Raw genomic sequence first — 10,669 nt, 5'->3', positions numbered from 1 at the left:
CTCCACCTTCCAGGCTGTTATTTGCAGTGGGCAGAGAGAAGCTGAGTGTGATTTCATTGTGCCAGGCATTCACTACGGCAGCTTTCTCCAGCTTGGTGCCCGCCAAATGTTTTGGACTTAAACTCCGCCCCCCAGCCCCCAGCCAGCACAGCTGTGCTCCCATCAGCTCCCCCAACCAGCATGGCAGTATAATGACTCTTCCTCTGAAAAGGAAGTCCCAGAAGGTTGCTCTCTCTGTGTTGTTATCATAATTATCATTCACATTTATTCATCATTTTCCACAAGAAGATGTCTCAAAGCAGCTAACAAAGCCATAAAATACAAAGCAACTCAAAGATCAGTTATCAAAACAATTTGATGATCCACTGCCCACTGGTCTTAAATTCATGCTAATTTTCCTGAAAATGGAAGTCTGGCCTGAGCAAAAGTCTGGGATCTCAGCCGTACCTTCAGATGAAGCCCTGTCCAGTAGCAGAATCTTACTTGCCTACCTCATTCCACAGACCACTAAGTGGGTAAATATAATTCCTCTTTGATTTTGTCTTGCATGTCCTTTCACTTCTCAACCAGAATGTGACAAACAGCCACAAACTGACAGTGGATGTCCTGGAGCTGGAAATGGAGCCAGATCAGGAATCCTTGTCCTCTTGTTGCTGCTCAGTGTCTTAGTGTGGAGATTAAGAAGATAGCTCAAGGTAAAGCTCTCTCTCCCTTGACAAAACTAAGCCAAGTACTTTGGAGAGTTCATGTGGCAGGTACCGTATTTTTCGCCCCATAAGACGCACTTTTCCCCCTCCAAAAATGAAGGGGAAATCGGGGTGCGTCTTATGGGGCGAATGCCTGCAATCCTCGCGCGCCCGGCAGGAGGTCCCACCGGGTGCGCAAGGCTTGGGGCGGCAGCCTGTCGCCCGAAGCACGGGGAGCCCTCCGGAGGGCTCTCCCTGCTTCGGGCGAATGCCTGCAAGCCTCGCGCACCCGGCAGGAGGTCCCGCCCGGTGCGCGAGGCTTGGGGCGGCAGCCCGTCGCCCGAAGCACAGGGAGCCCTGGGGAGGGCTCTCCCTGCTTCGGGCGAATGCCTGCAAGCCTCGCGCACCCGGCAGGAGGTCCCGCCCGGTGCGCGAGGCTTGGGGCGGCAGCCTGTCGCCCGAAGCACGGGGAGCCCTGGGGAGGGCTCTCCCTGCTTCGGGCGAATGCCTGCAAGCCTCGCGCGCCCGGCAGGAGGTCCCGCCCGGTGCGCGAGGCTTGGGGCGGCAGCCCGTCGCCCGAAGCACGGGGAGCCCTCCGGAGGGCTCTCCCTGCTTCGGGCGAATGCCTGCAAGCCTCGCGCGCCCGGCAGGAGGTCCCGCCCGGTGCGCGAGGCTTGGGGCGGCAGCCCGTCGCCCGAAGCACGGGGAGCCCTGGGGAGGGCTCTGCCTGCTTCGGGCGAATGCCTGCAAGCCTCACGCGCCCGGCAGGAGGTCCCGCCCGGTGCGCGAGGCTTGGGGCGGCAGCCTGTCGCCCGAAGCACGGGGAGCCCTCCGGAGGGCTCTCCCTGCTTCGGGCGAGTGTCTGCAAGCCTCGCGCACCCGGCAGGAGGTCCCACCGGGTGCGCGAGGCTTGGGGCGGCAGCGGACTGCTTGCGCGCACCTAGAAGCTTGGGGCGCGCTGAGCTCAGCACGCCCCAAGCTCCTGGTGTAGCGCAGCGATCCGCTAGCCCTGGGAGAGCCCCGCGGCTATCCCAAGGATAGCGGACTGCTTGCGCGCACGCAGAAGCTTGGGGCGCGCTGACCTCAGCTCGTCCCAAGCTTCTGGATTAGCGCAGGGGTCCGCTAGCCCTGGGAGAGGCGCCCAGCTCTCCCACGCTAGCGGAGACCTTGCCTGCACGCAGAAGCTTGGGGCGCGCTGAGCTCCGCACGCCCCAAGCTCCTGGTGTAGCGCAGCGCACCTGGGGGGGGGAAATAAAAATTTTTTCCTTTATTTCCCCCCCAAAAAACTAGGTGCGTCTTATGGGCCGGTGCGTCTTATGGGGCGAAAAATACGGTAAATGGATTAACTCACTCAGTATGGATTGGCAAACAGTTCTCTAGGCATGCCAGGTGAGAGGGCATTGCGAACAGAGATGGGAGAGAATTGCAATTCACTTCCCATCTAAGGAGAACTTCCTGTTGGTTCAGGAATAAAAATAGATATGAAAAGGAAAATACCTGGATGCTAAGCTCCAAGTTTGGGTCAAGTACTCTTTGGTGAGAGAACCCCAGAAGAGATATCATCATCATCATCATCATCATCATCATCTGGCTGGGTTTCCCCAGGAACTCATGGAACTACCACCATTTATGGCAGATTTGAATCTGAGAATCCTGTGGGGTCTCCAGCACAACCCACACGCCACCCATTTCCTCAGTATGCAGGGGAAATTTATTTACAGAAGTCCTATACTAAGATATAAGGGAACTTGGTTAATAATAATAATAATAATAATAATAATAATAATAATAATAATAATAATAATTTATAGCCCGCCCATCTGGCTGGGTTTCCCCAGCCACTCTGGGCAGTTTCCAACAGAACACTAAAATACAATAACCTATTAAACATTAAAAGCTTCCCTAAACAGGGCTGCCTTCAGATGTCTTCTAAAAGTTTGGTAGTTATTTTTCTCTTTGACATCTGGTGGGAGGGCGTTCCACATGGCAGGTGCTTTTCTCTACAGATTTGCCTTACAGAATGGTGGATGTACCTGTGCTGCTCTCTGTGCTGTAAAACTTAATATCATAGTTGAAACAATTTGGAGACTGAGAGAAAAGCCTCCCCTGGACATGAAGGGAGAAAATTAACCACTCCCTGCTCTTTCCAGATCCTCCGTTCCATTTCCCCTGCTTTTTATGTTTTTCCCCCCACCACTCACAGAAACATTTAAACAGTGCTTGAAACAATATAACTGTAGCCACTTATGCTTTATCAGAAATGCAACATCAAAAAGAGGATATAAGAATATGTAGAGAGGACTTCTGTGTCTAATTTGAGCTGAATTTTTTTCTTATCTCTTCTTACTTGTGTATCCGACTTGACTTCCTTTAGAGCTCATCCACTAGGGTGTGTCATTTTAGAGGATGAAACTTAATTTTTGCAAATTTCTTCAGTAAGGGGTCTTAAGAATATGTTTTTGGGAGTGAGGAATTCAAATCTGCTAATTTTTTGTGATTGGAAGACATTTACCTTGGTAAGTCTTTTTTTTAAATTAAGAAGCAAATAAATTACTCTCAGAAAACTGAAGAATTTTAATTTTGCCTTCTAAAAGTGTCAGGTAATCTAAAGTATTAGATAGATAGATGATAGATAGATTGTCAGGGGTTCAGGAGCAGAGGCAAGGGCAAGGGAGGAAACAGAGAGCGAGGAGGAGGAGGCAGAAGAAAAGATGAGTGATGACGACGACCCGAGATCTCCGAGTCTTTCCAGTGAATCAGAAGATTCACAGAAAGGAGCACCAGTGGCCAGGGCAAGGGGGGAGCCTAGGGGGACACCCCAGGAAGAAAGGGCCAGAGGGGACTCAGAGGGGAGCAGTTGGAAATCGGGACCAGCGTCACCAACAGAGAGCAGGGGAGAGGAAGGGCGCCAGGTATCAAGCGCTGGCAGCTCACAACAGGAGGGAGGGCACGAGTCAGGAGTGGCCACACCTCCATCGGGGAGCGAAGAAACGGTCAGGCGGAAAGTGGAAGGTTGGGCGCGCGCACCAAGTTCAAATGCACAGGAAGGTGGCGCAGTAAGCAGCCCGGAAAGGGAGCCAGGTCCTAAAGCCCGGCGCAAGGAGGCAGGAGGGTCCGGGGGGTCAGCGTCAGAAGAATCCCGGAAGGAAGAGACCCCGGGGGGCAGAGGGACCCAGAGAAGAACGGTCAGGCGGAAAAGGTGGAGTAAGGCTAGGTTAGTAAGCTGGTGCACAGGGGGCGGAGACTCAGACGGAGCTTCGCCGGTCTAACCCATAAGACGTAGAGTTGCACGCAGCAGCTTGAGAATGGAAACTGTAACTCAATAAAGACTTTTACAAAATGATCGCTGGCTAGCATGATCCTCTGTGAGCTAGGATCTGGAAGCAGCTCTGACAGTAAGCTCCGTCTCACGTTGTGGGCATCTACAGCCTCGCGGACAGAGGAGAAGGAGGGTGCCTACGACTCAGCTCACGAACGGCAGACAATATGACGGCCGAACAGCAGATAGGAGAACTCAGAGAAGCAGTGACACGTCTGAATGCCGAAATACTTGCATCCAGGAAGAGAGAGGAGGACGCAGCTGCCGCCTACAGGGATCTCCAGGTCAGGTTGGAAGTGCTTACGAAGCAAGGGCAACTGCCACCCAAACCGGAGGGGATTGGGTTGGGGAGAAGAACAGGCGGTCTAGTCTCTCACTTCGATGGGAATTTACAACTGTACCCCAACTTTAGAGCAGATGTACAGTGTGCACTGCAACTGCTGGACAAAGACTTTAGAGATGAGCAAGAGAAGGTGGGGTTCATCATGTCCCATTTGCATGGAGATGCTAAAGCATGGCTGCACAATTTGTGGAGAGATAAGGATCCAGCACTCCAAACCACGGATGCCTTTATTAAAGCGATGGATGGGTGCTTTTTATCTAGCATAGACGTGGATCTTGCCCGGAAGGAGGTGCATGGGCTGAAGCAAGGGAGGGCCAGCGTAAGACAGTACCATGCCCGCTTTTTTGCATTAGTCAGTGCCTTGGAATGGGACAGAGATTCAGCTCCAGTCAGAGATCTATTTTGGGAAGGCTTGAACAGTGCAGTTAAAGACGAAATTGCAAGGGGGGAGAGACCCCGGACCACGCAGGAGGTCGTTCAGAGGGCGCTGGCGGTGGGAGTGCGGCTGGAGGAACGTCCATGGAGCAGGGACGAAGGACGTGGAGGGCGCGAACCAGCGAGAGGGTTCTCCTTCGTTCCCAGGGAAGCTGCGCGTGCGCAATCCACGCCTCCGCCAGGAGGGGGAGCGGAACCGATGGAGGTTGGCGGTGCCAGGGCTCAGTCAGCAACCAGAGCCACAGCACCGGGAGCAGTCAAAGCGAAGCCTCCTAGAGGGAACAGGAAGTGTTACATCTGCGAAAATCCGCAGCACATGGCGAAAGAGTGTCCCCAGAGGCTCCACAAGCACACTGCAGCCTCAGCAATGGTAACTGCAGCAACTCAGCAAGGGGAACCACAGCAGGGAAACGACGGAGTCTGGCTGGAGAGAGAGGCACTGGGGCCCAGCCAGACGTGTCAGTGAAGCAGTCCCCAGAGATTTTGCAGCCCACAGACCCCCTCCCACCCAAACCAGTGGTGAGGCTCACCGCATCGCTCCAGCTACCCAATGGACTCACCATGGACGTGCCAATCACCATTGACTCAGGAAGCAATGCGGACTTTATAGGGCAGGACTTTGTCGATAAACACGCTATACAGCTGCTGCCTGCCACGCTGCTCCTGCAGGTCGTCACGGTGGATGGCAGGGAGCTGCTAGGGGGGCAGGTGGTGAAGCAAACGCCACCAATGGTGATGCGACTTGGAAATCACAGGGAAATCATCAGTTTTAATGTCACCAGACTGTCGGACACGCCTATTGTCTTGGGCATGAGTTGGCTGGACAGACACAGTCCGACGTTGGCTTGGTACCAGCGGCAGCTAGTCTTTGGCTCCTCATACTGCGCTGAACACTGCATCCTGCCCCGGCAGGAGGGAGAGGAGGAGGAAGCGCAGCTGCAGCTGGGGACGCTGCAAGCAATCCCCCACAAATACGCGGGATTTTTGGAGGTCTTCTGCGAGAAGGAAGCGGATAAGCTACCCCCCCACAGATCATATGACTGCAAGATTGACCTACTGCCAGGGGCGGCGCTGCCCAAAGGGAAGCTGTATTCCATGTCAGAGGACGAACTACAGGAACTCAAGGAGTTCATAGATCATAATTTGGAGCGCGGCTTCATCCGGGAGTCCAAGGCGGTGGGAGGCAGTCCTGTATTCTTTGTTAAGAAGAAGGACACGCCCCAAAAAAGACTTGTAGTGGACTACCGGATCTTGAACAGTGTGACCAGGCCATCGGACTTCCCCATGCCCAGGATCGACGACCTCCTCGCGACGGTACGCAAGGGCCGCGTGTTCACCAAGTTGGACCTGCGTGGGGCGTACAACCTCATTCGCATGCGGGAGGGTGATGAGTGGAAGACAGCCATGTTCACGCCCCTGGGCACCTACGAATACAGAGTTATGCCTTTTGGATTGCAAAATGGCTCCCACTGTTTTCAAGCTTTCATGCATCACGTGCTGGCGGGGCTCCTCTACAAGACGTGCGTCTGCTTCTTGGATGACATCCTGATATTTTCTGAATCGCAGCAGGATCACAACAGACACGTCAAGGAAGTGCTGAGCAGACTACAGCAGCATAGGCTTTACGCCAAGCTGGAAAAGTGCCAGTTCGACGTGACGGAGGTGGATTTCCTGGGCTACAGGTTGTCAGACAAGGGGCTCGCCATGGACAGCGCCAAGGTTCGTGCCGTGTTGGACTGGAAGAGCCCGCGCAACCGGAAGGAGGTCCAGCGGTTTGTTGGCTTTGCGAACTTCTATCGCAAGTTTATCAAGGGGTTCGCTATGCAAACAGCGGCCATCACAGACACGCTCAGTTCCAAGAAGAAGAAATTCATCTGGACGGAGCAGGCGGAGCAGTCCTTTCAGGCACTCAAGCGTCTCTTCGCGTCGGAAGAGCAGCTGTTGCATGTCAACCCCAGCAGGCCTATGAGGGTGGAGACGGACGCATCAGACAGAGCCGTGGGAGCAGTCCTGTTGCAGCAAGACCCGCAGGGGGCCTGGAGGCCGGGAGCGTTTTACTCCAGGAAGCTCAGCAAGTCTGAACAGAACTACACCATCTGGGACAGGGAGTTGCTTGCCATTCATGCAGCTTTCAAGGCGTGGAGGCACTTCCTGATCGGCGCCAAGCACACGGTGCAGGTCTGCACGGACCACAAGAATCTGGAGCACTGGCGCACGGCGCAGTTCCTGAACCAGAGGCAGATACGTTGGGCCGAATTCTTTGCGAACTTCGACTTCCGAATAGAGTATGTCCCGGGGGACACCAACGTCATGGCGGATGCCCTATCCCGTAAACCACAGTACCTGGAGGAGGCGACGCCAGCGGCTGCCATGCACATCTTCGCACCGACGGTGTGGGCGTGCGCTTCGGCGACAGTTGACCTGGATGCGGTGAGGAGAGCGCTGCAGGGCGACACCTTCGCGCGAGCCAAGATGGCAGAGGCGCAAAGGGGCACGGCGGCGACCGGCGAGTTCCAAGTTCGCGATGGATTACTCCTCCGTAAAGGGGCCATCTACGTGCTGGGGGACGATCTTCACGCCAAGGTACTGCAGCAGCTGCACGACGCACCCACTGCCGGGCACTTTGGCAAGGAGAAGACGATAGAATTAGTCGCCAGGGACTTCTGGTGGCCCAGAATGAGAGGGGAGGTCGCGGACTACGTGGCGAGGTGCGACACCTGCCAGAGGGCCAAACCAGTACACAGACCGCCGGCGGGACTGCTGGAACCACTGCAAACCCCGTTCGAACCGTGGGAGAGAGTGGCCCTGGACTTTGTCACGGATCTGCCCAGTTCGAGGGGCAAGACGGCAGTGCTAGTGGTGGTGGACTTGTTCTCCAAGATGGCACATTTCATCCCGTGTGCGAAGGTGGCCACGGCGGAACAAACCGCCAAACTGTTCATAGATCACGTGTTCAAGGTTCACGGTCTGCCGCGGTCTATACTGTCCGACTGGGGGCGGCAGTTCATCTCGAACTTCTGGCAGAAGCTGATGAGCTTCCTGAACGTCAAGATCAACCTGGCTTCGGCTAGACACCCGCAGACCAACGGGCAAGCGGAGCGGGTCAATGCCATCATGCAGCAGTACCTGAGATGTTATGCGAATCAACAGCCTGCGACGTGGGTGGATTACCTGCCTCTCGCCGAGTTCGCCTATAACAACACGAAGCACGTGTCCACAGGGGTCACGCCGTTCTTCGCCAACAACGGGAGGCACCCCAGAACCTTCCCGGGACTGGACAGAATGGGGGAGGCGGAGCCGCAGACAGCAGATGCGTTCGCGTCGGAGTTGCAGGAAGTCCACGATCAGCTTCGGCGGCACCTGGAGCTGGCTAAACACGCATACAAGGTACAAGTGGACAAACACAGGAGGGTTGGCGAAGAGCTCCATGCGGGAGACTGGGTCTGGTTAGCAGCCCACGCAGTGCCGGCCAGGTCGTTGGCGAAGAAGAAACTAGGGCATAAACAACTGGGGCCCTACCAAGTCGAAGAGCAGGTCAACCCGGTGGCTTTCAGGCTGGCGCTTCCGGAGGGCTCCAGGATGCATCCGGTGTTCCACAGATCGGTGCTCACTCCCTACAAGGCACCTCACAGATTTCAGGAACCAGGAACGGCACCAAGTCCGCTCCGAGAGAGAACCGAGCAAGGGGGAGTGGCACAGGAGGAGCACATCAACGAAGTCACAGAGATTTTGGACTCCAGATGGGGGGAAGAGGGGGTAGAATACCTTCTAGCCAAGGAGGGCACCCCGGCCAGTGCCAACAGCTGGGTGCCGGGCTACGCTTTAGAGGAACCTCTGCTCAAAGAAGAGTTTCATGCCCTCTTCCCACATAGGCCCATGCCACCAGACTTTTTCGACGACTGGCTTTTCACGCCCACGCTTTCAGCCAGCACGTTCCAGGGGTTCGACTCGGACGAGGAACCGACACGAGACGCCCGTTCCCCGGAGGGGTCACCCTCGGGATCTGCCTCAGAACCCTCGTATTGGTGGGACGATAGACCAGAGGAGCAGTGGCGCACGAAGTGGCTGGAGGGTCCAGGACGAGCAACGTCCCCAGAAGGAACCGAGGGAGAGACGGACATGGACGTGTTCGGGGACGACCCGGGTTTCGAGCACGGCGGCACAGAGATGGAAGCGGAGGTGACCGTCGTCGACAAGAGCAGGGAGGAAGAACCGGAAGCCTTCAGATGGAGGCCCGCCACGGGAAGCGAACTGTATCCGACATTCGTCCCCCTGACACGGCAGCACCCAGCTCCCGCACCGGAAGGAGGGGAGGGGGGAAGGGGGGGCTTCGAGGGGGGATGGATTTCAGGGGTTCAGGAGCAGAGGCAAGGGCAAGGGAGGAAACAGAGGTGAGGGGGAGGAGGCAGAAGAAAAGATGAGTGATGACGATGACCCGAGATCTCCGAGTCTTTCCAGTGAATCAGAAGATTCACAGAAAGGAGCACCAGTGGCCAGGGCAAGGGGGGAGCCTAGGGGGACACCCCAGGAAGAAAGGGCCAGAGGGGACTCAGAGGGGAGCAGTTGGAAATCGGGACCAGCATCACCAACAGAGAGCAGGGGAGAGGAAGGGGGCCAGGTATCAAGCGCTGGCAGCTCACAACAGGAGGGAGGGCACGAGTCAGGAGTGGCCACACCTCCATCGGGGAGCGAAGAAACGGTCAGGCGGAAAGTGGAAGGTTGGGCGCGCGCGCCAAGTTCAAATGCACAGGAAGGTGGCGCAGTAAGCAGCCCGGAAAGGGAGCCAGGTCCTAAAGCCCGGCGCAAGGAGACAGGAGGGTCCGGGGGGTCAGCGTCAGAAGAATCCCGGAAGGAAGAGACCCCGGGGGGCAGAGGGACCCAGAGAAGAACGGTCAGGCGGAAAAGGTGGAGTAAGGCTAGGTTAGTAAGCTGGTGCACAGGGGGCGGAGACTCAGACGGAGCTTCGCCGGTCTAACCCATAAGACGTAGAGTTGCACGCAGCAGCTTGAGAATGGAAACTGTAACTCAATAAAGACTTTTACAAAATGATCGCTGGCTAGCGTGATCCTCTGTGAGCTAGGATCTGGAAGCAGCTCTGACATAGATGATAGATAGAAAGATGATAGCTTTTTTTCTGGGGGGATGCAGGGGTACGCATACCCCTAAACATTTTGTGAATAAGTTTGGCCTCATTGAGGGGCAGTATTTCAATATGAGTAGGAAAATGAGAGTACCCCTAAACATTTTTAGTAGAAAAAAGCACTGTGTGTGTGTGTGTGTGTGTGTGTGTGTGTGTGTGTGTGTGTAGAATGTTAATATATAATATAACTGCAAGTACTTGGCAATCATTTTTAATTATTTCTATGCAATTTTACACAAATTTTATTTACCAAGCAATAATAAATTATATTAATTTAATAAAAACATCTTTTGAATTCCCAAGTGATGTTACAACTTTTTAGCTCAGACACAGAGCTTTAAAATGCAGATCTGTGCCTAGGAACGTGACACAAAAGAATTCTGGATGAGCCCTTGATTTCTTGTCTGCTTTATTAGTGCTGTCAGGAACAGTCAACTTTTATTGCCTCTTGCTTTTGGAGAGTCATCTCCCTCCCTCTTTCCCCTAGTCTTCTCACTGACTTTCCTCAGACTTGTAAGAACATAAGAGCATCTCTGCTGGATCAGGCCAAAGGGAGCAAATCGACTCCAGTATCCTGTTCTCACTGTAGCCAATCAAAGATCTGTTGGAGGCCTGCAAATAGATTGTTTTGAGGCAACGGTGCACATCTGGTTTGATTTTCAAAAGCATTAGCAAAAATCTGCATGAAACTACGAAGTATGGAAGATAATTCCCCCATCTCCTCCACCATGAGGTTATTTCAGGGA

Source organism: Podarcis bocagei, assembly GCF_964188305.1.
Source record: "Podarcis bocagei genome assembly, chromosome: 7".
Lineage (NCBI taxonomy): Eukaryota > Metazoa > Chordata > Lepidosauria > Squamata > Lacertidae > Podarcis > Podarcis bocagei.
The sequence above is the reverse complement of the archived record's forward strand: the minus strand, read 5'-3'. Positions refer to the sequence as shown.